Source organism: Colobus angolensis, unplaced genomic scaffold, assembly GCF_000951035.1.
Source record: "Colobus angolensis palliatus isolate OR3802 unplaced genomic scaffold, Cang.pa_1.0 Scaffold7, whole genome shotgun sequence".
NCBI classification, from domain to species: domain Eukaryota; kingdom Metazoa; phylum Chordata; class Mammalia; order Primates; family Cercopithecidae; genus Colobus; species Colobus angolensis.
This window is the reverse complement of record NW_012120709.1, coordinates 24,438,552-24,447,356: the sequence shown is the minus strand read 5'-3', so window position 1 is coordinate 24,447,356 and position 8,805 is coordinate 24,438,552.

The following is an 8,805-nucleotide window of genomic DNA, read 5'->3' as shown; positions in this document are numbered from 1 at the left end:
GGCCTCAAGATATCACTTTGAGATAAACTGTGTATGTTACCTCTCATCTTAAAATACAGCCTCAGGATGTGCTGTGAACATCCACTCCCTTTCCTGTCCCATACTGTACTCCCGTGCCTTATGCACGGTTATTTACCCACGTGCTTGTTAAGCACACGCTATGCTCTTATCTGGTCATATATTTCCTTAGCTGCCTCAGGAGATGCATCCTGATGGGGACCAGGCACCTCCGGAATTCTCTCTCCAGCAAAAGCTTACTTCGGGAATTGAACCTATACCCTGCTGAAGAGTAACTAATTTATAACCTGGCAGGATCCACGATTGCACCAGCCCCTCCACCAATTAAGACCATAATTAAAGAGGACCACCTGAACAAGTCATGCTACCTGGCACCTCCTAACCTCACCCTTGCCTTTTCTGCATTTCAGATCCCTTCTTAAAAAACCCCTGTGCTCCCCCAATGAATTGAAGAGTGGAATTGTTTGCTGCTCTTCCCCTGCTAGCATGGCAGCTAGCAGATTTTCCTTTATTATCCATTCTTTCTACAAGCAGCAAGCAGCCAGACCCTTTTGCAGGTTACAGGCTGACACATCCAGTTCCTTAGAAAAAAACATTTTGTAAGGACATAAACAGAAGCCACGTTTGTGTCTCCACGCTTCACTCCCAGGCCCAGGGCAAACAGACCATAGGCGAAGGGTGATTCAGAAAAGATGTGTAGGACAGTTGAAGTATGGTAACATCAAGGTTATTTGACCTAAGGGCCAGATTTACAGTAAGTGCTTGCACTTACACAAGGAGCGCTTGATAAGCTGGGAATCTCAGAGGCCTTCTGGGAGACTCCGAAGCCAACATGGCCAAAACTGTGGATTAGCATCCAACATGGAGTTGCTTTAGCCTCCATAAGGACTTCTCCCAGCCTCTTTTGGGTTTCCCTCACTCGCTTGAAATCTGATATTCAGACCAATTTTTATGTTGGGTAACAGCACTACTGGAGTGCTGGGTAACACCTCAGCCCGTCCTCAGTCTCTCACACCTCTGTGTCACTTGGCTCAGCTGAGGCCATCTCCAGGTGAACCAAAGATGTGCGGATATGGGAGACAGACTGTCCATCACTTTTTCTTGGAGGCTGACCCCTGCTTCAAAGAGTGTGTGTGCATGCTCTTGCAGTCCTATGATTTGCAGTGGCCAGTCTGTGGATTTGGATTTCATTGTGGTGTGGAGCACGTGTCTGTGAGTCTGTTTGTCAAGTGCATATGCGTGCTTGGGACTGTGTGTGCATCCCTGGAACTCTGCCCTTTTTCTCAGAGAAACCAAAGAAGAGGGACTCAGGACATTTCTGACCAGGAACGCCCCGCTTCAGGTCTGATGCCCCACCCACCCGGCCACACCCCACCCTGCCTGTATTGTAGTTTGTACCTTCATTTGGTAGTTCTTGTTCCTGAGCCCTTGTCCTGTGTTCAAGAGGAATGAGGATTCGCTGACAGTTGAAAGGTGAGGATGGGCAGAGAATAATTTTATTGAGTGATGGACCAGCTCTCAGCAGAGAGGAGATGGGGAGGGGGGTGGTTCCCCACCCCCACAGTTGGGTGTTTTTTTTTTTCTCGTTGTGGCTGGGTGCAAGGCTTTTTCTGGACTAAGAATAGGGAGTGCATGCTGATTGGTTTGTGAGTATGCAAAAAAGGTTAAAGTGAAGACACCACTCAAAGGTAAGCACAACAGTGTAGAAAACCGGTTAGGAAAGGGTAGGTGTATGTAAGATAGGTGAAGGGTGGGGATCAGTCAGAGAAAAATGTGCCAAATGGGAAGACAGGTTCTCAATCTGGTCCGAAGATTTAACTCGTAGTTTGGCTTTCAGGTTTTAAATTGCCTTCAACTTGGAGGTGGGGTTTCACCAGGGATTCACCCTATCTGCCTGGGCATTTGACTGCCTTCTGTAACTATCACCTGCTCCTGGGAAGTTTCCCTGGCAGTGCCCAATGCCCACATGGAGGGCCTTATTCACTGCAGCTTTTGAGAAAGGGCCCCAAACTTAGGTGTATGACACCAGAACTGTGCGTGGTCTAGGAGTTAGTGAGGCATTATCCCCATGGTTTGTGGAGATATAATTTCCACCCTATTTCAATATTTTCAGAGTGGAAATCTCTCTGCCCAGTGGCCTGGACTGAGAGTGTGCCAGGTTGGCTGGGGGTGGGAGTTGGGAGATCCCATCCTGTATCTAAGAGTCTACACTGGGACTAGAAAGACCTCACTCTTGATGATAGTCAGCGAAGGCAGGGGTGCCTCAGCTACACGGATGGGGGAGAGTGGTATCTGCAGGCCTGCCAGGACACATGATCGGCCAGGGCCACCCTCAGGAGACAGCTCTTGTTGCCACACCCCCAGATGAGTGGAGAGGGCAAGCCCCAGGCTTTTTTAATGTGTGAAGATTTTTTTTATATTCTCTGTTGCTCAGGTGAGAAATTAAGATGGTAAATTGCTCAGGAGTACCCTGTCATGACCCAAGGGGTGTGGCTGCCTTCTGAAACAACTACTTAGTTCCACCTGACCTTTTAAAAGAGAAAGACACTGTGATGTTTCTTCCTGAACTTTTTTTTTTGTAGACAAGGTCTGTCTCTGTTGCCCAGGCTGGAGTGCGGCGGCACAATCTTGGCTGGCTGCAACCTCCACCTCTCAGGTTCAAGTGATTCTCATGCCTCAGCCTTCCAAGTAGCTGGGATTTTAGGCACCCACCACCATGTCTGGCTAAATTTTTGTATTTTTAGTAGATACGGGGTTTCACCATGTTAGCCAGGCTGGTCTTGAACTCCTGACTTCAAATGATCTGCCTGCCTCAGCCTCCCAAAGTGCTGGGATTACAGCCAACGCACCCGGCCAGTTCCTGAACTTGTCTTTACTTTTATTTTTTGTTGATGTATAAGAGTCTTACATGTTACCATTTTGAAGGAGAATCAAAATTTTTAATTTGTTCATATGACAATATTTACTGCACACTCGTTGTGGGCCAGATGCTGTCCTGACGCTAGGAATAAAATGGTGATCACAACTAGGTCCCTTCCCCCAAGAAGCAATCTGGCTACAGACAGAAAGTGAACAGAGATTTTGATACACAGTGGTAAGTGCACTGGGAAGGCAAGTACAGCCTGACGTGGGGACAAAAGACACGGGCACTCAACCACACTTGGGATAAAAAGATAAGGAAAGCTTCCTGAAGGAGGTGGCATCTAAGTTGAGACTTGAGGGAGGAATAGGAGGTAGCTAATGAAGAGTGGATAGGGAGGGTATTCCAGAGAGAAGGAAGTGTTTACTTGGAGATGAGGGAATATGGCCCTTTTTAAGAACCCTGGAAAGTGGGTAAACTGGCATTCTTGTTTTAAGATGAGAAAACCACAGTGGCTAACACAGGTTAATACCTTGCTCAGGGCAGAGCCAGGATTTGAAAGCAGGCTATTCCAATGTATCCTGCTGCCTCATGGAGAGCACCCAGAATAGGAGTTATGTCAGGCATGTGATTACTATACTTGAAAAGGAAGAAAAAGAAACACGGAACCCACATGTTTACTTTGTTTTGTATTCAGTGTTCTGAAAAGTCTACCCTAAAGTTCTGTGAATTCTGGTATTCATGCAAGTAGAGAGACATATGATAGGAAGCAATCATTAAAGGATATTCTCTTTTTAAATTTTTATTTATTTATTTATTTATTTATTTATTTTTTGAGACAAGGTTTCACTCTGTCACCCAGGCTGGAGTGCGGTGGATTGATCTTGGCTCACTGCAGCCTCTACCTCCCAGGCTCAAGCGATCCTCCCACCTCAGCCTCCTGAGTAGCTGGGACTACAGGTGCAGGCCACCATGCCCGGGTAATTTTTTGTTTTTTTTTGGGTAGAGATAAGTTTTTACCATGTTGCCCAGGCTGGTCTGGAACTCTTAGGCTCAAACAATCCTCCTGCCTCAGCCTCCCAAAGTGCTAGGATTACAGGTGTGAGCCACCACACTGGGCCATACCTTCTATTAATATTTATTGAGTTTTTATGATCTATCAAGCACTGTGTGAAATACTTCATGTGTTGTAGCAGAGAATAGCCAGATGCTTAGCAATCCCAGTTCTTCTTCCTGGGCACATGGGACAACTCATATTTCTCAATCCCCCTTGCAGTTAAGTAAAATATGTGGCTGGCTTTTAACCACTGTAAAGTTGAGTTGATGGATGCCGCTTCCAGGCCCGGCTGCTAACTCTGTCTTTGCTATTCTGCCAGCCATCTGGAGGAGTCCAGGGGAGGACTCCAAAGGAATAGAGGGAGCTTGGGCTCCTGAATCACCTCTTGGAGGACAGCTGTACAGAAAAGGCACCCAGTTTGCATCAACCTATTGATTGGGTGAGGAGTAAACCCTTATTGTATCAGGCCACTGAGATTGTGAAATTTTTTTCATAGCAGCTAGTGTTAACTACCCTGAATAATCTGCAAACCTTATTTCAGTTAATCCTTATAACCACTCAGTGAGATAAGCATCATTATCAGTGTTTTACAGATGGGAAAATGAGGTCAGAGACTGAATCACTTGCCCACGTCATTCACTCAGTAAGTAGCAGAGCTAGGAGCCTGTCCGACTGGTCTGTTTGATTCCAGAGCTCATGCTTTTACTAGCACATGAACAGTGCCCTTCTGAATCTTGGGAGAGTTCTTGCAAGAGACAAATGTCAAGTAACTGAGGGAAAGAGAGAATGGGGTCGGAGAGAAAGAGAAGGGGGAGGGCAAAGGAGGAGGAACAGCTGAGGGCTGAGAGTCTTGTAGAGGGTAGAGGGATGCCACGAGCCCAGGGAACCAGGGAACCTGCTGAGTGAACGTCCTGCCCCTAGGGCTACCCTGGGAAATTCTGAGGGCAGACTTGGGCTCTGGGTAGTTCCAGTGTCTCATTTTCATTTTACTTTATCGTGGTGTTCAGGATGATGCTGTTCAATGGGCATCCCTGGGGAGTCGGGTGGGCATCTGAGTGGGCAGGAAGGCCGTGCTTGAGTGTGTGAATAAGCACAACTTGCAGTTTCTGTCCCTGGACTGGTGAGTAGGGGAGTTCCAGGACTTGCGATCAGTGTGTCAGAGCTGCACATAACAGGGAGAGAGACAGCGGGAACTGACCGTGAGAAGGAGACACAGAGAAGGAAACTGTGTGGGTAGGAAACTTGGTAGTTGTTGGGTCCAGGAGAACTGCAGATGCACAGTAAGGGGCTCTCCCAGCCTCGGCAACAGCCCTGGGAGGAGTCTCCAGCTGCCGAACCTAATGAGTGTCCACATCCCTTCACCTTCTGCCTGGCTCCCTCCTGGAGGAGCACCAAAGAGCTCAGAAGGGACAAAACCCCATTCTCAACATTCCTCTCAACTCTGTGTGGTGGCTCAGGCTTCAATGGGGAGTTCCTAGAACTTTAGCTGGCTACGTGAAAGGCATCAGTGAAGGGTTTTAGGCAGGAGAGAGACATGGCAGATTTGCATTTTAAATAGAAGAGGAAATCTACAGCATGAAGGTGACTAGCCAGGGTAACTCACTAGTTAGTGACAGAATTAAAACTTTGGTCTTCAGATCGAAGCCCAACTCTCTGGCTATCAAACCACAGCAGCTGAGTTTGTGGAACTGTGAAGACTGCGTGGGGTTGTCATGCTCATCAGTTTAGGGGGAAGTGGAAGAAGCACTGATCTCCCAGGTGAGGGAATGCCCCGGCTAATTCCTTTAAATCAACAGAGCTGGGGCTAAGAGCCTTCTCAATCCTATAATCTGCCTGGGACACTGTTCTTGGTCACTGCCCAAGGTGGGAGGAGCCTGGGTACCTCAAAACCAACAGACCTACTTCTAGCCCCAGTTTGGTCACTACCAGTCGTGCGCCCTGGGACCGTTCCTTTGGCTCTATTAGCTGTTGGCAAGATTGGAATCTGGGTTGTTGTAAAGCCAGACACAAAGTGTTCTGATAACTGATAATGGCTTCTCAAGTGAGAGGGAGTGGGTCTGTAGAAACATTCAGCAAAAAGCACGCTGACTAGAGGGATCTAGCCCCTTTCTTTCATGGCCTGGATGTGTTTGGCCTCACTCTGGGTTGTACGTTGTGCTGAGGCCCACCACACCATCTCGGGACAACTGGGGCCTTTGGCTGTACTTGGGACACCTCCCTCCCCTAGAATGATTTTAAGAAAATCACCTGGTCAGGAAGGCTGTGGGCCTGGTCCATTGTCACTGATCATGAACTTAGTCCTTTGTCATTGCTTTGTGAACTTGGGATGCAAGAAGTGAAGAACAGAACACTGACAGAAATATCTCGTGTCATTTCAAGACACAGTCGTGTCTTCCTTCTGCAGCCCAGATGGCCTTGACTTCTCCAGTTTTTAAGGGTGTCATTTCCCCTTAATTCTAAAATAACAACAGCTTGAACTCCCATCCCACAAATGCAGGAAGTCCATCTGCTCTTGGGTTTCCAACCCCAGAGCCATCCTGGAGGGCTTGCAGCTCACCTCTGAGCCGCATGGTGGTGGCCTCTGAGCTGCAGCTGTTTGTTTGAAGTATGGACACGGGCCCATCACATTTGAAAAATGCTGTTGGAAGCTCTCAAATAACAAAAGTACCAAAGAGACAGTCGGTTACAACTGCTCAAAGCAGTAGTTTCAGAGCACCCACCAGTTCAGCTGCATTTTGCAAACCCTCCTTAAGTTTCTGACAGTGTTGGTGGCAGGGAGAGGCCAGTGAACTTCCTGCCTTTGGAAGTCTCCAGGCCTCTCTGAACACCCTTCTTGCCCATAAAGAGAGGAGAGGCCTTCATCTTCCTGCCCAAAGACCACCTGTTTTGTTTTGTTTTTCACTTTTTGCCTCAAGATGATTCACAGCAAGAACATCAATATCTTTCAAGAGAAATTCCTAGACCTATCCTGAAGGTATAATCTGGCTTCAATGGCTCACATAGGGCTAGTTGCCTTAAGCCTGCCTTGGCCTTAAATAACCCTGCAGGTGGGCCAGCAGCCATGTGGTCCAGATAGTGGCAAATCAGGCCCAATCCAGGGCCTTCCCCTAGTCATTCCTGCCCGGAAGGGAAAATATTTGGTCTGCCTACTCTTCCCGTGGTTGTCTGGGCTCCTGCCCTGCAGTGAACAATGACTGGACAAAGGATAATGATTTTCAGCCATGGGGCAGCCTAAATTGAGACTTAGGGAAACCATTTCTGTAATTCCTCAGGGGCATGGTTCTGCTAAAGAAATACTCCACTGACATTGCTAAATGAAACCGGTAACACTTCAGTCTGAGGACTCTGTCTTGGACCCATCGCAGATGTCTAGGATGTCTTCAGAACAATGGGCATGCATGTTCTTTATATTGACAAGGCCAAGAAGGTTCATCCAATACAGGGAGGCTCCCATATGAAGACAAATCCTAATCACTACTCTCTCATGCAGAAATGTCTTGTAAATCCTTGAATTACAATTCCTCAGCTTCAAGGATTTAAAGCTCTACATTCTCCCCGGTCTCTGGCAGCAGACCAAGTGCTCAATGGGAAGACCCAAGCCTGAGGTTCAAGCCCCAGGTCTGTCCGTTGCCATCCGTGACTTTGGGCAAGTCATGAATTCCCCAGGTCTCGGGTTTCTTAGCTACGAAAGGAGGATAATACCACCTTCTTCCAACCAATCAGCGTTGTTGAGAGGATGAATGCAAGCCAACATTTGTTAAGTACCCTTGCCTAGGCATGGTAGGATCCAAAAATTAGTAAGACACTGGCCTTATCAGGCTCATGCACTTTTAGGGTGTTTAGACTTCAATAGGTAACTTCATTATGATATGAGAAGAAACAGCTTAGATCTAAAGTGTTTTGTAAACTCTAAAGTGTTATATACTTGTGGATATTAGTACTGCTGTCATTTTTCCTATAAATTGGATATCCTTTCTGTTCACTGCTGGGCCAAACGTGTCTTGAGCAGCTCACAGTAGGAAGCCAATTCTCCCTGTCCCCCAGGCTCCAGGAGGTCTCCCTGCCCACCATGGAACCTTAGAATCCTCTCAGGGAGCTCCTGTCATCTACCTACATGCTTCCATTCCAGCACTGTTCCCAGGACACACTGGAAGTACAGTCTTTCCTCTTTCACAGAATTAATGGCAAATATAAGAAATGGTCATTGGAGGCCAGCCAGGGATGGTGAATGGTGAGCATGTACAAGTGCCCAGCAGAGGATGTGTGGGAGGGGTGCATGAAGAGAGAAGCTCTGCAATCCTAAGGAGTAGTGGAAGTTTTATAATTTATAAGAAAACGAAAGTCAGAGAGGAAGAGCTATCTCAAGAGCATAGCGGGTTCACACCTCGCCCCCAGATTCATTCTGTGGCGATCTGACCTTTTGGGACAGAAGAACAAGACAGGTGATGTTCTTCGCACCTCCTTTTCCAAACTCTTTTAAACAGGCCAACATTTGGGTGATTTTGATGGGGGAGGTCCTGCTGGTATCTCTGATAGTCTGTAGCCAACCCCTTTTCTGTCTTCACTAACCTGCCCCTCTGTCCTACCCTAGCCTCTCTTCTCAGGACACCCCAGAATTCCAGTGGAAAATTACCAGGACCATGAAAAAAAATTAGCATTTCTTCCAAGCATTCTTTGAGTTCTTGTATATGGTGAGGTTATCTTTACATTTAAAAAAATTTTAAGCTAGTGAGGTGTAGAGGCTCACACCTGTTATCCCAGCACTTTGGGAGGCTGAGGCGGGTGGATCATCTGAGGTCAGGAGTTCAAGACCAGCCTGACCAACATGGTGAAACCCCGTCTCTACTAATGACCAAAAAAAAAAAAAAAA